The sequence below is a fragment of the Zootoca vivipara genome, chromosome 2 (genome assembly GCF_965207765.1).
Source record: "Zootoca vivipara chromosome 2, rZooViv2.hap1.1, whole genome shotgun sequence".
Taxonomy (NCBI): Eukaryota; Metazoa; Chordata; class Lepidosauria; order Squamata; family Lacertidae; genus Zootoca; species Zootoca vivipara.
Window position 1 is genome coordinate 121,208,551 of NC_142584.1, and position 19,005 is coordinate 121,227,555.

At 47.3% G+C, this 19,005-nt stretch overlaps 1 protein-coding gene and 1 pseudogene across 1 annotated transcript in view; both read right to left on the reverse strand.

Annotated features, from left to right (window-relative positions):
* RXRB (retinoid X receptor beta) overlaps window positions 1-19,005 on the reverse strand; it is a 371,934-nt gene that overhangs the window by 189,226 nt on the left and 163,703 nt on the right. The gene's annotated exons all lie outside the window — the stretch shown is intronic.
* Window positions 10,524-11,642, reverse strand: LOC132591617 (uncharacterized; annotated as a pseudogene).

Here is a 19,005-nt window from a genome sequence, read left to right on the forward strand (position 1 = left end):
CAACCTCCCACTGAATTTGAACCATCCTGATCATCATCACCTGGATTAATTACATCCTCACTTGGGTGAATCACATCATTTGCATGAACCAGGAAAATTCCCCCACCTTCCTCCCACTTGGGATTGATGGCACCACCTAGGTTAACCAGGGAAATTTCCTCCTTTACCACCCCCTTGGGATTGACATCACCATCTGGGTGAACCTGGGAAATACCTCCCATTTGCACCTTATCTGGATTGGCATTGTGCAACAAGGGTGTAAGTCCCTGCTGCATTGATTTTCCAGAATTCCCAGCTCCCTCACACAAACCACCCTCCCAAGAACTGTTGGGACGTGAGAGATCCTTTTGAATTCGCTTCTCATCCAGGAAAGCATCTAGCTTCTGAGAGGTGAATTCTCCTTCACTGGGACTGGAGCATTTCACTCCAATGGGATCGGCATTACCATCACTCCTGGTGTACCCCTCTTCACTCTCCGAGGGAGTCAGTTGACCATCTTGGCCATTTGCAACTTCACCCACTGAAAGTGTCATTTGATCAGCTAGATCAATATGAATCACTTCACAGGGTGTGGAAGTCTGTCTGCTAGACAGCTTCCCATCATCAGCAATTACATCATTGCAATCAGCAAAAGAATCACAGGGTTGAACCTTTAAACCCTCTCCATGCTCCTCCTTGGACACCTCCTGCAAACTCAGGTGACCATTGGTGTGACGAAAACCACCTGTAAGAAGAAGCTGATTAGTGTTAGCATCACAGGCATCTTCAGGCATATAAACCACATTTTCATCAACATAATCAAAAGTGAACACATATTGATTATCAACTCTTGGAGCATTCAGAAATTCCTCATCGCCTTTCTTGATGAGACAGCTTCCATTTTCAAAAGAAATTCCATACCCTTCTTCAGACATCTGTGAAATGGAAAGCAAATTATTTTGTGCATCTTGCACATACAAAACATCATACAGTGTCAAATTCAGTCCTTTTAAGTAGACATGTCCAGCTCCCTGCACATTTAAAAGTTCTCCATTAGACTTCACAAAACCATCCTGTGAAGAAAAGCAAGTAAACAATTTTTTGTCATTGCAAATGTGCTTCTGAATTGTGGAACTGACAAAAAACTTGCGTTGAACTTTTCGAGCCAGCAAAGTCCCATTTTGCTGCTGTGTGGGCTTCTGCTCCTGGCCGCCCCCCTTCTTCTTTCCAGCCGAAGACTTTTTCTTTTTGCCAGCTGCAGTTGTGGGCTTCAACTCTCTGCCCCCCTGCTCCTGGCCTCGTGACACTGTTGTGGGCTGTAATTCTTCCCCCTTCGGCTGGGCCTTAGCAACAAGCTTCACTTTTGTGGGCATCTCCTCGCCCCTCCTTTGTGACAAAGCTGTTGCACCTGCAAGCTTCTGTTTACGTGTCGGCTTCTGGAAAGACTTTGAAGACTGACCTTCGTTCCCATGGAACTGCACGTCTGTGTGGGATGATGACGCCATGTCCCCCTGAGATTTGCAACTGGCGCCCTCAGCAATTTCCATTGAAGCACTCTGTGCAGCCACTTGTTCCAGGCCTGACGCGACAGCCAGCTCCTGCTGCAATTCCCAAGTGGCGCCCTCAGCTCTTGCATTCACTGGAGACTGCACCCCCCACCACGTCTGACATCACAGCCAGCTCTTCCTGTGGTTTGCAACCGGGTGCCCCAGCACTCCAGCAATCATTTGGGGAATCGCCATCACAGCTTCCTCCCCCTCCAAAAGCTAGCTTCAATGTTTCCCACATCTCGCAAGCCGAATTGCATGCACCAACATAAATCAATTGTCCCGGACACAAACTTGTGATAATCAATCCTCTTGCAAAAGAATCATCTTCCCTCCAGCTGCTAGGGTCTGGGCAATTAGCCCTCCCCCTTTTTTCGGCAATTGTGTACCACACTCCAGCATCCTGCAGCCTCTTCTGTGTACATTTTGCCCAATTCTGATAATTTTCTCCTTGAAGGAAAATTATCTCTTCAGAGCCAGAGCTGTGCAAAAACTCCATTTTCCCTTGTCTCTTACTAACTGGGAAAATGCTTGCAGCCCCTCACAGTCCACTGTCCTCACAGTCATTAATCACTGTGAAGGTTTTACTGCCCGCCATAAAACTTCAGGCTGCGGAGATCAAAGTCTCTTGCTTGCGTGCCTGCCGCGGCAAGTAAAAAGCCTTTCGCTTTTCCACATACCTTCTCTCCTCTTTGTCCGAAGTTTTCCAGCATCCCAGCTGCTTTCGGAACACACTGCCGTTTCCTGCTGCCTCCTGGGCGATTAGCCAATTCATTACTGGGCACGGAACCCTTTTGCCCAGCAATCCATAGTCTGGCGCCCATGACTCTTTGTTCACCGTCTCCACTGGGCCCGTTAACCCTTTGTCCAGCAATCCATAGTCTGGGCCCCATAACCCTTTGTTCAGATATCACCATTGGGAGGTCCAGCCAGCAGCCTCCTCTTCTCCTCAGTCCCGGTGATTCCCAGGGAACACGACTCAAGGTCTCAGTGACCTGAGCACGCAATCAGCAGAGCTCATCTCCAGCGTTAGCGTGGTGTGGCAGCAGCAGCAGAAGGAATACTCAGAGAGAAGTCCTTGCATATTTACAAGCGTTTATTATAAAGCATCTAAAGCATCTCGGAAGATAGACCAAACGTGTCTGTCTCCATCCTCAAAGCGAAAGCAAGACTAACTAACAGTATTACAATAGTACAACCAAACGGAAATATATATCATGTGATACATTCAACATCCTCTTCCAAGCCTGTTCCTGTTTAAGGTGGAACAGAATCTACTATGAAATCCTAACACCCACTGCATTGGCTCCCCACAGCAGCTTGCTAGATGCCTCTGGGATGCCCCATGTATGGGGGGAGCGACATTATTGCACCCCTTTCTCCCCACTGATGCAAATCCAGAGGCATGCTGGAGGTACTGTGCCACTGAGAGGATAAGGCTCTTGAAAGGTCCTTGTCCACTGATACATTCTGCAGTCTGGATTGCTTTAAATCTCTAATCCTAGGATTTGGGACTGTGGGTAGGAAGAGTGTGTGTCCTCCAAACAATTAAAATGATGCATATTAGGGCAAAAATGAAGCTCTTCACACAGCTTGTGGGATTATTTCCACCTGGAGCATTTTTTTTTTGGTTCAAGACAAATTCTGGAACTACCCCTGCCCCGTTGTGGAATGCGAATCCCAGGCAAGGGAGACTGGCTGTGCTGGGGGTTGTGTCTTCCCCGAGGCCAAGTCTGGGGGTGTGATTCTGCAGGGTGCCTGGTGTTCTCTTGTGCCGAACAAGGCCCACAGCCCACCTTTCTCACAATGCAGGAAGCCCGTAAGTGGGTAGGTCAGTCGGTAGAGCATGAGACTCTGAATCCAGGGATTGTGGGTTAGAGCCCCACATTGGGGAAAAGATTCCTCTCCTGCAGGGGGTTGGACTAGATGCCCCCGGGGTACCTTCCAACTCTCCAGCTCTATGATTCTATGACGGGGAGGAAATGGGACAATGCACAAGAGTTCTATGAATTCCTGGAGGAGACTGCTATCGATGGATATGAGCCAGGATGGCTCTACTCTGCCTCCACAGTTGAGGGCGGCAATCCTTTTGAATATCAGTTGCCCAGGGAGACAAGAGGGTTCTGGGGCTCATGTTCAGCTCCCTAGGTCTCCCATAGTCGCATAGTCTATTCACATAGCGCCTCGCTCTTGAGCTTGGATCCTGCTTTTCGGCTTCTTCCTGGAGGCACCTGGCCAGCCAGGGATTGTGGCTGCACATCCTGTCCACGCTGCTGCCTGCCCCCTGCCCAGGAAGCAAAGGACACAGCAGTTGTTTGTTTGCCCCTCCGGTTCCCCTGGCAAAATCTCTTCACTGCTGAATGGCAGCAAATGGCAATCTGTGGAGATTGGAGAACCCGACTGCGGTTTGCTCCGATTCAGCTGTAAAGAGGGGAGAAGTGGAGGAGCCAAGTGTGGACGAGCCCCGAGTGTCTCACGCCAGCAGGATGTCCTCTGGGGAAAGATGCTCTCCAAAAAGAATCCCGCTTGTCTTCCACTGGGTGACCAGCAGATCCAAAGAGATCTCAGCAGCCGGAAGATAGAAGATTGCACAGCAGGCTGGGCCTTGTCTGTTGGCCTCTGTGATGTTCCTGCTCAAGGCTTGGCTCCAGGAAGGACGCCTCTCCCAAACCCCCCCCCCCTGTGGTGTCATTTACCTTCTGGAGACTCTTGTAAGGTGGGGGCAGGGAGAGAGAAGTAGCTGAGCAACTCCTTCAACTTGCATTAATTTATTTTAATGAGGCACAGAAATAAGGTACAACATAGGGAGAGGCGGGAAACCACCAGATAAAGATACCAGAAAAGAATGAATCCTTCCTTGAGGATGTTAAGGCATGATCCAGGCAACACAGCCAAATCATGATGGAGGTCTGGCCAGGCTGACTGGGTCACATCCTGACCTTGCATGTCCTGAAACACACCCCTCCCCTGTGGATTGTTCTCCCTGCCAGAAGACATGCAGTCATGCACACTGCATTTGGAGGGGGGTCTCTGCCCATTTTCTTCCTCTTCCCCCCCTCACTCACTCCACTCTCAGGAAGAGCAGGACAGGGGGGGGGCTGTTTCTCTCCTCTGGTCCCACAGATTGGGGTTCCATGGGTGGATCCTGTGGGATAATGGTTTGGTGCTTCACACAACCCACAGCTGGCCTTGAAGATCAGAAGAGTAGGGAAGGGCTCCCCCCTGCCCCTTCATTCTGGGGATTAGTAGAGTGGGGGGGAGGGGCTGATACAGGCAAGCCAGCCCCAAAGTGGGGTGTCCCACCCCCGCCCAATTTGCACTGCAAGATCATCCTTTGAGAAGACATCGGAAGGCAGCCCTTTATCAGGAGGTTTATTATGCTTGATGTTTTTGTTCATGGTTTTAGATTACCTGTAAGCTGTCTACAGTGGCTGGGAAAACCCAGCCAGATGTACTGTATACTGCTGCTGCTTCTACTAATAGTAATAATCATTTTTTATTTATACCCCGCCCTCCCCAGCCAAGGCCGGGCTCAGAGCGGCTAACACTAGATATAAAACAACTGATTAAAATACAACTTAACAACAAGACTAAATACGTTAAAATTAAAAATGCAGCCTCATATGGAAGGAAAGGGAAAATGGGGGAGGGGATCAGGTTGGCTCCAGGCCAAATGTCAGCTGGATCAACTCTGTCTTACAGGCCCTGCGGAAAGAAATCAGGTCCCGCAGGGCCCTGGTCTCAGGAGACAGAGCATTCTGCCGGGTCGGGGCCAGTGCTGAGAAGGCCCTGCTTCTAGTTGAGGCTAAACTGATTTCCTTCGGGCTTGGGACCTCTAAGGTGTTACTATTTATGGACTTGAAGGTCCTCCACGGGGCATACTGGGAGAGATGATCCCATAAGTACGAGGGTCATGGGCCGTAAAGGGCTTTAAAGGTCAAGACCAGCACCTTAAATCTGACCCTGTACTCCACCGGGAGCCAGACAAGCTGGAAAAGCACTGGGTGAATATGCTCCCATGGCAGGGACCCCGTGAGGAGCCTCGCTGCAGCATTCTGCACCTGCTGGAGCATAGCTGCCAAGTACCCCGTATTCCCCGGGAAACCCCCCGTTTTCCCTTACCATTTCTGAGGACTATCCCTGCCTCCAGGTTTGGTCCTGACCAGAAGGATACTGGAATCAGCAAGGGAAACCCACATGACCTGAAAGTGTTGCTGTGCAATGCCAGGTCAATGATCCATAAGACCACTGCCAACCACGACTTGATTGTGGATGGAGGATTTGACCTGGCATGTGTGACTGAGACTTGGTTGGATGATGCAGATGGACCTGTCCTTGCCGCTGCTTGTCCACCAGGTTTCTCTTACGCGTAGCAACCCAGGCCATCTGGGCGGGGAGGGGGGGTTGCAGTGATTTTTAGGAAGTCCTTAGTTTGCACCCGGCGTCCTATTGGAAAGAGCGAGTTTTCTGAGTGCATGTTTTGGAAGTTGGGCAATATGGGCAGCACAGGATTCCTTTTGGTGTACCGACCTCCCCGCTGCACCAAGGATTCCCTGCCCAAGCTGCTTCAGGTCGTGGCGGATGTCCTCCTGGAGACACCTAGCTTGGTTGTCTTAGGGGATTTCAACATCCATGCCGCCACGACCTTACAAGGGGCCGCTCGGGACTTCGTGGAAAGCATGGCCTCCATGGGGCTGTCCCTGAATAAGTTTGGCCCAACTCTTTTTTTATATATATATATAATTTTTATTAGATTTTAACAAGAAATACAAGAAAAAAGAGAAAGGCACAAAAAAAAGAAAGATACATAAAAAAACGACAAAAAAACAAAAAAAAACAAAAAAACAAAAACAGATTCAGACTTCCTCATTTCCCCTTCTTGAGTTCTTATTGTTAAAAATAGTTCTCGCATTTTCCCATTCTAACTTCACATTCTTTTTTCTAAATTTCAACTTTTTCATCTTTTTCATTGCTATTATCCATTCTCCTTGTACTTTAACCTCTTTTCTCTTAACATCCTCTCTCCAAAATTATTTTTATCTAATCCCTAGTCTCTTTCCCTTACCCAAAAATATATAAGATTCACATCCTAATTTATTACCCATTTACTTCCACCCACACAACAAAGTTCCCACCCCCCCTTCCCTGGAATCGAAGTCTCCAGATGAATCAGCCAGGTTCTTCATACAATCCTTAATACATTCCGAGATCAGACCATATTATTTCAGACAATACCAAATAATCCAAGACCTCTCAACCCACCCCTAGTCTGTCCCATACCAACTTTTGCCGAACTCTTGCCCCCCTCTTCTGTAATCGCATCACTTTGTATCTTTGCACCTTTTCATCCTCTTTCTGCCCCCCAACTGTTTGTGTCCTCCCCTCTCTCACCGGGGCGCTGATTTTCCCAACCTCTTTTTTGGGGTGCTTTTTTGCTTTTACCCTCTCCTGTTTCACTTCTCTCACCAGTGAAACAGTGTTTTCTCCTACTTTCCCTCCCTGTTCCACCCCTCCCACCAGTAGAACAGTGTTCTTTTCAGGAAATAAATCCATTGGTTCAGCATATTGTCCTTCAGTATTATCTTTCTCCTCTTCTATGTTTTTTACATACGTCACTCCAGCACAGTCCTGGTCTTCCAATCTTTTTTCTTCTCCCTTCTCCTGCTCTTCTATATCTGTTGGATCCTGTGTTTTACAGTCAAAAACAAATGTCTCGACAGTCTCTTCTCTCAGAAAGTTTACATCAAGCTTGGAGATGCTCACTTGCTTAGTAAGATCCAAAATTGTTGCCAATATTAAGTCCCACTGTGTGACTTCCTGTCCACTCTCTGGAACCTTCTCTCCTATTCCTTTGTCTAAAACCTCCTCCATCTTTGTACAGACTGGCCGTGGAGTTGAAATTTTAGTCCAGTATATATGAAAAGTGAGCAAATATGCAAAAAGCCAAGAATCCAGTCCCACTTGGTCAGAATCTCTCTCTTTACTCCTTCTTTTCCTCAGATTCAATACTGAGCAGCCTCAAGGCAAAACAAGTCCTCTTTCACTGTTTACAGCTCTCAGTTTCTCACATTCAGCCAGACACATTCCTTTGTATTGTGACGTTAATCAGCAAACTGCCTGATCTTTCCTTTGACCCGACTCCAGGCTCACAGGGGGCTTTTCTCATGCTGAATCTCAGTCTTTTGCAGAGATAAATACACCGCTTACTTTTTCCTTTACTCTGCCTCAGGAAAAAGCTCTTTTTACAGCATTTCTGGGTTTTCTAGCTTGCTGCGATCTTTAGTTACTCAATCGGGGGGAGATGACTTCCCTTTTTAATCTCCGCCTCCCACTGCCAAATTCTTGTTTCAAATTGATTGGTTTCAACTTACTTCGTCCAGATCGTAACTTTTTCAGGAAGAATCCACCGCCTGCAGGTTGGAGGCTCGGAGCTTCGCTTCTTGGAGGTAACGATGGTATGCCTAAAATGGCTCCCGCGACTGCCACTCGGCTGGCTCTCAGGGGCTCTTGCGGGCTTCCTGGGCAGCTGAGGAGTCGCTTCTGGAGCTCCGCCAGGCAAAATTTTGCCCCCTGGACGCTCAACCAGGGGTATTTACGGGGATCCGCGTGCCCCCGCGGATTTCCCCCCCCTCCGCGATGCCAGAAACCTCGCAGCGCGAGGTTTCTGCGCCTCCATTTTCCAGCGCGGCAGACCGGAAGTGAGTTTGGCCCGACTCATAGCCGCGGACACGCCTTAGACCTGGTGTTTACCTCTATGGATGTTGGGGATCTGACACTAAGTAAAAGCGAAACAAAAGAAGTGCCATGGTCAGATCACTTCCTGGTGCAACTGGACTTCTCCGTGACCCTTCCCCTCTGCAGGGAGGTGGGACCGATTCGGATGGTCTGCCCCCGTTACTTAATGGATCCAATTGGCTTCCAGAGAGTGGTAGGGGACGTTTTATCCCTTGCTGATGGCCTTTCAGCTGATTCCCTGGTGGCCCGCTGGAATGCGGAGTTAACCAGCGCTATTGACTGTCTGGCTCCGAAGCGCCCTCTCCGATTGCATGGAGCCCGGACAGCCCCGTGGTTTTCCCTGGGGCTAAGGGCGATGAAACAGTCGCTGAGACAGCTAGAGCGCCGGTGGCGGAAAACTCGTTCTGAATCAGACCGCCGGACACGGGCTAGAGCTCAACTTCGAGCCTACCAAGTGGCAGTAGCAACGGCGAAGAGGACCTTCTTTGCTGTTTCCATTCCATCTGCAGAAAACAGCAGCAGGAGACTGTTCCAGGTGGTTCGGAATCTGTCAGAAACACCTTCGTCATCGGGGCTTGGTAAGGACCCCAAGATCTCCTGCAATGCTTTTGCAAAGTTTTTTGCAGATAAAGTCGCTCAGATTCAGAAAGAGGTAGACTCCACCATGGGAGCAGGGCCGGGCTGGGGTGGTGCTCTGGCACTCTGGAGTGTCAGAGTGATGGAATCTTTTGAAAATATGAAGTGGTTTATAAATGCTTTTAAGACTGCCCAGACACTGAGGTCCAGCGCCGAGGGCCTTCTGGCGGTTCCCTCACTGCGAGAAGCAAAGCTACAGGGAACCAGGCAGAGGGCCTTCTCGGTAGTGGCACCTGCCCTGTGGAACGCCCTCCCATCAGAGGTCAGAGAGATAAACAACTACCTGACATTTAGAAAATACCTAAAGGCAGCCCTGTTTTGCGAAGTTTTTAATCTGTGATATTTGATGTATTTTAATGTTTGTTGGAAGCCGCCCAGGGTGGCAGGGGAAGCCCAGCCAGATGGGCGGGGTATAAATAATAATTTTATTATTATTATTATTATTATTATTATTATTTTCCCGGCGGTCTCCCATTTGAGCTCCTCTCCCGTAAATCTCCCTTAAATCCGCTCCTGCCGGCAGCCATTTTTCTGGTGCCAGTTTGCCCATCTATGGGCACCAGAAAATGGCCGTCGCTGGTGCTGGAATTACCTTGTACGCATGCCGGGCGGCCATCTTAGGGGTGGCCACATGGCGGCCATTTCCAATTCTCTTTCACAAAGACCAAAAACCAGCTTTCCCTCATCTCATCATCACTCATCCCCACCACTCCAGATTCACACACATTAAGCCAGGCATCCTCAAACTCAGCCCTCTACATGTTTTGGGACTACAACGTCCATCATCCCTAGCTAACAGGTCCAGTGGTTACGGATGATGGGAGTTGTACTCGCAAAACAGCTGGAGGGCCAAGTTTGGGATGCCTGCATTAAGTCTTCCATTATGCTTACTATTGGAAGATGCTATCTTCATTTCAATACATTAAAGACTTAAACTTTGACTGAAACTCTTTCTATATTGCTGAAATTTACATGATTTCTCTCTTGTCTGAGCTTGTTGATGTCTTCTAGGTTTTATACTATCAGTGAACTTCTTTGCACACTGCATACATTGAAATGGTCTCTGCCCTTCGACAGTCTATTGATATATTCTAAGTGCTCCACTTGGACTAAAACTCTTTCCACTCTCCATGTGAATCCGCTGATGAACTGTGCACAAAAGGAACACTCCAGACTCACACACTCCCCCTCCCTATCTAACAGTCCATTAAATATTATATTATGCTTACTATTGTGAAATGTTACCTTCATTACTTTAAATGTTATATACAAAAGCTCACATATGCTGCATGCATTTAAGATTCATTTCCTGTTATTGATGTGAGAGAAACTGTCAACTCGGAGATAAACAGGTTCTACACTCTAAAAAGCGTTCCATAATAACCAAAGCAGAATCCACACTCCTTCTATTTAAACCATTTCACTTCGAGTTAAATGATGGCTTGTAGTTCCCACACTTACAGCTCTTACCCCTCAGAGTCCTTTTGATGGTTTGTAAGACTTCTACTTCAACTGAGCCTCTCTCCACTTCCCTAACACTTATGGTTTATCCCCTGTATGAGTTTATTGATGTTCTGCAAGAACTCCACTCTGACTGAAGCTCTTTCCACACTCCATGCATTGAAATCATTTATCCCCCGTGTGAGTCCGTTGATGTTTTCTAAGGCTTCCACTGTGACTGAAGCTCTTTCCACACTCCATGCACTTAAATGGTTTCTCTCATGTGTGAGTCCATTGATGAATTCTAAGGTTTCGACTAGTAGTGAAACTCTTTCCACAGTCCATGCATTTAAATGGTTTCTCCCCCGTGTGAGTCCGTTGGTGAATTATAAGCTGTCCAATGCAACTTAAGATCTTTCCACACTCCGTGCATTTAAGTGGTTTCTCTCCTGTGTGAGTCCGTTGATGAATTCTAAGTGTTCTACCCAAAGTGAAGCTCTTTCCACACTCCATGCATTCAAATGGTTTCTCCCCTGTGTGAGTCCGTTGGTGGTTTCTAAGGTCACCACTCTGACTGAAGCTTTTTCCACACTCCATGCATTTAAATGGTTTTTCTCCTGTGTGAGTCAGATGATGCAAATTCAGTTTTTCACTCCTACTGAAACACTTTCCACATTCCATGCATTTAAATGGCTTTTCCCCAGTGTGGGTCTGTTGATGAATTTTAAGGTTTCCACTCTGACTGAAGCTCTTTCCACATTCCATGCATTTAAAGGGTTTCTGCCCTGTGTGAATCCGTTGATGGTTTCTAAGTTGTTGGCTGTCATTGAAGTTCTTTCCACACTCCATACATTCATATGGTTTCTCCCCCGTGTGAATCCGTTGATGGTTTCTAAGTTGTCGACTGTCATTGAAGCTCTTTCCACACTCCATACATTCAAATGGTTTCTCCCCTGTGTGAATCCGTTGATGAGTTCTAAGGTTTCCACTCCTAGTGAAGCATGTTCCACACTCCATGCATTTAAATGGTTTCTCCCCCGTGTGAGTCCGTTGATGGTTTCTAAGTTCTCCACTCTGGCTGAAGCTCTTTCCACACTCCATACATTCAAATGGTTTCTCCCCCGTGTGAATCCGTTGATGAGTTCTAAGGCCTCCACTCCTACTGAAGCTCTTTCCACACGCCATGCATTTAAAGGGTTTCTCCCCCGTGTGAATCCGTTGATGAGTTCTAAGGCCTCCACTCCTACTGAAGCTCTTTCCACACTCCATGCATTCAAATGGTTTTCCCCCAGTGTATGTTTGTTGATGGTTTCTTAGTGTTCCACTGTCATTTAAGCACTTCCGACATTCCATATTTTCAAATTATTACTCCTTTCTCTTTCCACACTCCATGCATTTAAATGGTTTCTTCGTTATTCACATTGAAATAGCCCCCCAGAATTCTGACTGCCTTCTCCATTGTCTGCTTTGGAGGGTGAAGAGGGGAGGAAATCCTGATTGTTTTCTACAAAGAGAAGAAAGGAATATTACACACATGAATTAGCACCTGCTATAATTTTAACATTTCGCACATTCTCTCCTGTCCTCCATATGTTCCAAATTTTTGGGAAATGGGAATGAAATAATGTCAAATAATGGTCATGCATCATTCAACCTTTCATAATCCCTAATCATCGTTAACGAAGTAGCATTATTTTAGAATACGGTTGAACTGTGGTATTTACTATTTAAATAAAGAGGTTTCTGACAGGAAAGGGAGCTGCTCTATGTCCATGAACCTGTCCACTATCAATCAGGTTCCTAAGCTCACCATGAAGTTCTTCATCTTCTGCACAACAATCCTCCACCCCTTGGGCCACATTTTGTCCCCTTTGACCTCTAGATCTTTATTAGTCACCTGCACAGTCCCTTTGGCCTCAGGAGGTGCATATTGACCATTTTGGGAGACCCATATATAAGTCTAGTGACAAGGCTTGGTGCCTGTAGTCAGCTGAAGGAGTGCTCAGGTAGGAGAATATTCTTTGGGTTGGACCTCCATCTGTCAGCCTTGCATTGCATGTAGAGAGTTGGAGATGCAGAAGGAAAGCAGCTTACTGTAATTCGTTCCAGAGGTCCGTTCTTTACCTGAAACCATTCTTAACCTGAGGTACCACTTTAGCTAAAGGGGCCTCCCAATGCCGCCACCACCACACGATTTCTGTTCTCATCCTGAGGTACTACTTCTGGGTTAGCGGAGTCTGTAACCCAAAGTGTTTATAACCCGATGTGTTTGTAACCCGAGGTACCACTGTATTGAAAATCCTAAGCCTACCGGCTCAAGTGAAGAGGATTTAGCCAAGATTAGAGCATGGAAGCTGAAGAATCCATGATTGACTGCAATAAATGATGCTTCTCAAATCTTAAAGGACACTAATTATGCGTCTAAACAGATTGCAAAGGCCAGAGTCACACCCATAAAAAATTGTGCTTTAATTGTAACAAAGAAGGCCACACTGCAAGGAACTGTAACATTTGGGAATGGAAAATATAATTTGACAAAGAATGGTGAAGTGTATGTTGAAGCCAATCTAATAAATGACATACATGAGGTTGATCTTTCAGAGAATCAGTCTGCTAAGCTGTCATGGTCAAACCAGAAAGATGTGGCGGAACTGGAGCTGTTGCATAGAAGGCTGGGACACCGGGACACCAACGCCATTCAGGATCTACAGAAAAGAGAACTTGCAAGGGGACTACAGGTGACAAAGAGCAACACAGCACCAACAAAGTGCCTAAGCTGCGTTACTCAGAAAGCTGTAAAGCCTTCATCTCCTCCTTGCACAGAGCAGAGAAGCACCAAAGTGCTTGAAATAGTCTGCAGTGACTTGACAGAGTCTACAGTGGACCTATGAATGTTCCCTCACTAGGGAAGAAGAGGTACATACTAATATTTCTTGGTGATTTATCGAAGTATCGTGTTGCATATTTCATCAAGAGTGAGACAGTGGACATGTTCCAGAAATACCTTGCAATGGTGAAGAACTACGGTAGTTCCAGAGAACTCCAGCTATGCTGATGAAAAGACAATGGGGGTGAGTACTGCTCACGAGAGATGCGAAGGAGGGAATAGATCATGTAACCACAATTTTGTTGTTGTTGTTGTTTAGTCGTTTAGTCGTGTCCGACTCTTCGTGACCCCATGGACCATAGCACGCCAGGCACTCCTGTCTTGCACTGCCTCCCGCAGTTTGGTCAAACTCATGTTCGTAGCTTCGAGAACACTGTCCAGCCATCTTGTCCTCTGTCGTCCCCTTCTCCTAGTGCCCTCAATCTTTCCCAACATCAGGGTCTTTTCCAAGGATTCTTCTCTTCTCATGAGGTGGCCAAAGTATTGGAGCCTCAGCTTCACGATCTGTCCTTCCAGGGAGCACTCAGGGCTGATTTCCTTAAGAATGGATAGGTTTGATCTTCTAGCAGTCCATGGGACTCTCAAGAGTCTCCTCCAGCACCATAATTCAAAAGCATCAATTCTTCGGCGATCAGCCTTCTTTATGGTCCAGCTCTCACTTCCATACATCACTACTGGGAAAACCATAGCTTTAACTATACGGACCTTTGTCGGCAAGGTGATGTCTCTGCTTTTTAAGATGCTGTCTAGGTTTGTCATTGCTTTTCTCCCAAGAAGCAGGCGTCTTTTAATTTCGTGACTGCTGTCACCATCTGCAGTGATCAAGGAGCCCAAGAAAGTAAAATCTCTCACTGCCTCCATTTCTTCCCCTTCTATTTGCCAGGAGGTGATGGGACCAGTGGCCATGATCTTGGTTTTTTTGATGTTGAGCTTCAGACCATATTTTGCGCTCTCCTCTTTCACCCTCATTAAAAGGTTCTTTAATTCCTCCTCGCTTTCTGCCATCAAGGTTGTGTCATCTGCATATCTGAGGTTGTTGATATTTCTTCCGGCAATCTTAATTCCGGCTTGGGATTCATCTAGTCCAGCCTTTCGCATGATGAATTCTGCATATAAGTTAAATAAGCAGGGAGACAATATACAACCTTGTCGTACTCCTTTCCCAATTTTGAACCAATCAGTTGTTCCATATCCAGTTCTAACTGTAGCTTCTTGTCCCACATAGAGATTTCTCAGGAGACAGATGAGGTGATCAGGCACTCCCATTTCTTTAAGAACTTGCCATAGTTTGCTGTGGTCGACACAGTCAAAGGCTTTTGCATAGTCAATGAAGCAGAAGTAGACGTTTTTCTGGAACTCTCTAGCTTTCTCCATAATCCAGCGCATGTTTGCTATTTGGTCTCTGGTTCCTCTGCCCTTTCGAAATCCAGCTTGCACTTCTGGGAGTTCTCGGTCCACATACTGCCTAAGCCTGCCTTGTAGAATTTTAAGCATAACCTTGCTAGCGTGTGAAATGAGCGCAATTGTGCGGTAGTTGGAGCATTCTTTGGCACTGCCCTTCTTTGGAATTGGGATGTAGACTGATCTTTTCCAATCCTCTGGCCATTGCTGAGTTTTCCAAACTTGCTGGCATATTGGGTGTAGCACCTTAACAGCATCATCTTTTAAAATTTTAAATAGTTCAGCTGGAATGTCATCACTTCCACTGGCCTTGTTATTAGCAATGCTTTCTAAGGCCCATTTGACTTCACTCTCCAAGATGTCTGGCTCAAGGTCAGCAACCACACTACCTGGGGTGTATGAGACCTCCATCTCTTTGTCTGGCTCAAGGTCAGCAACCACACTACCTGGGTCATGTCTGGCTCAAGGTCAGCAACCACACTACCTGGGGTGTATGAGACCTCCATCTCTTTCTGGTATAATTCCTCTGTGTGTTCTTGCCACCTCTTCTTGATGTCTTCTGCTTCTGTTAGGTCCTTACCACTTTTGTCCTTGATTATGGTAATCTTTGTACGAAATGTTCCTTTCATATCTCCAATTTTCTTGAACAGATCTCTGGTTTTCCCCATTCTATTGTTTTCCTCTATTTCTTTGCATTGCTCATTTAAGAAGACCCTCTTGTCTCTCCTTGCTGTTTTTTGGAAATCTGCATTCAGTTTCCTGTATCTTTCCCTATCTCCCTTGCATTTTGCTTGCCTCCTCTCCTCCGCTATTTGTAAGGCCTCGTTGGATAGCCATTTTGCTTTCTTGCATTTCCTTTTCCTTGGGATGGTTTTCGTTGCTGCCTCCTGTATAATGTTACAAGCCTCCATCCATAGTTCTTCAGGCACTCTGTCCACCAAATCTAAATCCTTAAACCTGTTCCTCACTTCCACTGTGTATTCATAAGGGATTTGATTCAGATTGTATCTTACTGGCCCAGTGGTTTTTCCTACTTTCTTCAGTTTAAGCTGGAATTTTGCTATAAGAAGCTGATGATCTGAGTTACAGTCAGCTCCAGGTCTTGTTTTTGCTGACTGTATAGAGCTTCTCCATCTTTGGCTGCAGAGAATATAATCAATCTGATTTCGATGCTGCCCATTTGGTGATATCCATGTGTAGAGTCGTCTCTTGTGTTGTTGGAAGAGAGTGTTTGTGATGACCAGCTTGTTCTCTTGACAGAACTCTATTAGCCTTTGCCCTGCTTCATTTTGAACTCCAAGGCCAAACTTGCCAGTTGTTCCTTTTATCTCTTGATTCCCTACTTTAGCATTCCAATCCCCTGTAATGAGAAGAACATCCTTCTTTGGTGTCATTTCTAGAAGGTGTTGTAGGTCTTCATAGAATTGGTCAATTTCACTTTCTTCAGCACCGGTAGTTGGTGCATAAACTTGGATTACTGTGATGTTAAAAGGTCTGCCTTGGATTCGTATCGAGATCATTCTGTCATTTTTGAGATTGCATCCCATTACAGCTTTTGCCACTCTTTTGTTGACTATGAGGGCCACTCCATTTCTGCTACAGGATTCTTGCCCACAGTAGTAGATATGATAGTCACCCGAACTGAATTCGCCCATTCCCTTCCATTTTAGTTCACTGATGCCCAGGATGTCGATATTTATTCTTGTCATCTCATTTTTGACCACATCCAGCTTACCTCCACTCATGGTTCTTACATTCCAGGTTCCTATGCAATATTTTTCTTTACAGCATCGGACTTTCCTTTCGCTTCCAGGCATATCCGCAACTGAGCGTCCTTTCGGCTTTGGCCCAGCCGCTTCATCAGCTCTGAATCTACTTGTACTTGTCCTCCGCTCTTCCTCAGTAGCATGTTGGACGCCTTCCGACCTGAGGGGCTCATCTTCCAGCGTCATAACTTTTATATGCCTGTTGTCTTTGTCCATGGAGTTTTCTTGGCAGGGATACTGGAGTGGCTTGCCAGTTCCTTCTCCAGGTGGATCACGTTTAGTCAAAACTCTCCACTATGACCTGTCCATCTTGGGTGGCCCTGCAAGGCATAGCTCATAGCTTCTCTGAGTTATTCAAGCCCCTTCGCCACGACAAGGCATTGATCCATGAAGGGTTCACAATAAACCACAATTTACTACACCCCAAAACAAAACCCCATAGCTAAGAGAATGCTTAGGTCAGGGGTCCCCAGACTACGGCCCGCGGGCCAGATGCGGCCCAATTGGCCTCCCAATCCGGCCCACAACGACCCCCGCCGCCCGCTGCTGCCGCGCGCTCTTACGGCGCAAAGCGCAGCGGCGCTCTTCCAGGTCGAAAAAAAGTGCCAAAAATCGTTTGTGTGCATGCATATGGGCCTCTCCCAACCTAGAAGAGGTCATTTCCGGTGCACTTCCGGGTCAGGGGAGGCCCATACGCATGCGCACAAACGATTTCCGGTGCTTTTTCCAACCTGGAAGTGCGCCACCGCGCCAGTAAGGCGCACTCCCCCGCCTTCCGGCCCGCCACGCAATCGGGGACCCCTGGTTTAGGTCTATCATGGAGACGACTAGATGAGTGTTAAAAGATGCATCCCTACCCCAGAAGCTGTGGGCGGATGCAGCAAGTCCTGCAGTATATCTCTAGAACAGATGGTCAACCAAGGGAGCTAAATGCACACCTTTTGAACTTTGGCATGGGAGAATTCCCCACCTGGCGCACATTCGTGTATTTGGAAGTCTATGCTACTCCCACGTTCCAAAAGAACATAGACACAAGCTTGACTCCAGAGCGCAAGCAGGTATCCTTGTGAAATACGCATCTGGAGGAAAAGGATACAGAATAATGGACTTGTTGTTTAGTCATTTAGTCGTGTCCGACTCTTCGTGCCCCATGGACCAGAGCACGCCAGGCACTCCTGTCTTCCACTGCCTCCCGCAGTTTGGTCAAACTCATGTTCGTAGCTTCGAGAACACTGTCCAACCATCTCGTCCTCTGTCGTCCCCTTCTCCTTGTGCCCTCCATTTCCCCCCAACATCTGCGTCTTTTCCAGGGAGTCTTCTCTCTTCATGAGGTGGCCTAAGTATTAGAGTCTCAGCTTCAGGATCTGTCCTTCCAATGAGCACTAAGGGCTGATTTCTTCCTTTTCTCGCAGAAAATCAAATCAGCAACTCTGTCCGGAGTTTCACTTTTGGAAATATGGCACCTCTAATGTATCTTATCTACCTGTGTTTAATTGCTTTTTCACAACTGTCTTTCCTATGATGCTTTTATCTGTGTCCATTTTATCCGTCAGCCCCCTTCAAAAGTACCTGGGTTTGGAATGAGGCCACTTTACCCTCCCAGCGGCTGCCTGTTGGTGGTTTTATGTTGCATTTTTTCCATGTTGTTAAAAGGGGCATCGTTGTGAATATTAGAACTGTGGGGGGGAGCAGGGGGGATATTTATTGAACTCCCCCCCTGCTGCCGGCCTGTGTAGGCAGCACTGAGCAGGACGAATCCCTCGCTAACCCTTGCCTCTCCTCGCTGGACATGGCCCCGGAGAACGCCTCTCCCTCCTCCCCGGAGGACGTGGCCCCACCCCCTGGCATTGGGGGAACCTTCGTCCGGGGCCACCGGCGCTCGGCATCCTGTGGGTCGGCCTACCCCATGGCCCTCCCCTCGGACAGTGGACTCCCCTCGGACTGCCGCATCATCCGCGTCAGCATGGCTCTGCACAACGACACCCTCTACAAGAGCAGATTTTAGCTGGTCTGGATGGCCTCGGGGGGGGGGGTTCCTTCCTGCCCTGCAGCTCTATGATTCCCCAACTGGGCACCTGCCAGCTGTTTGCGCTATGACGTGGGACCAGGTTATCTGTGATGTGGCCTGGCCCCACCCTCACCCGCTCAGTTCCTTCGATTGCAGGGGGGTGGGCTGCATGACACTTGGGGGTCCTTCCAACTAATTTGATGTGATTCTGTGATTGGCTGAACTGGCCCATTTGCAGGGGCCATGTAACACCCGTTCTGCACCTGTAATAAAATGGATTTTCTGGTGTGGCAGCTCCTGACTAGAACTGCCTGCTGAGTGACACCAAGCAGATACCATAGAATCATAGAATCGGAAGGGACCCCAAGAGTCATCTAGTCTAGCCCCCTGCAATGCAGGAAATCTCAGCTAAAGCACCCCCGACAGATGGGCGCCCAAGCTTTGCTGTGATCTTACTAGCGCCTCCTAAAAACTTTTTTTATGTTTATATAAATATATACGCGATATATTTATGTTTTCTACCCAGAAAACGTAGAACGTTGGTGTGTTTTAATCTGTTTTTGGTTTGCTTTTTGTTTCATTTAAGGTTTTACATACCGGTAGCTA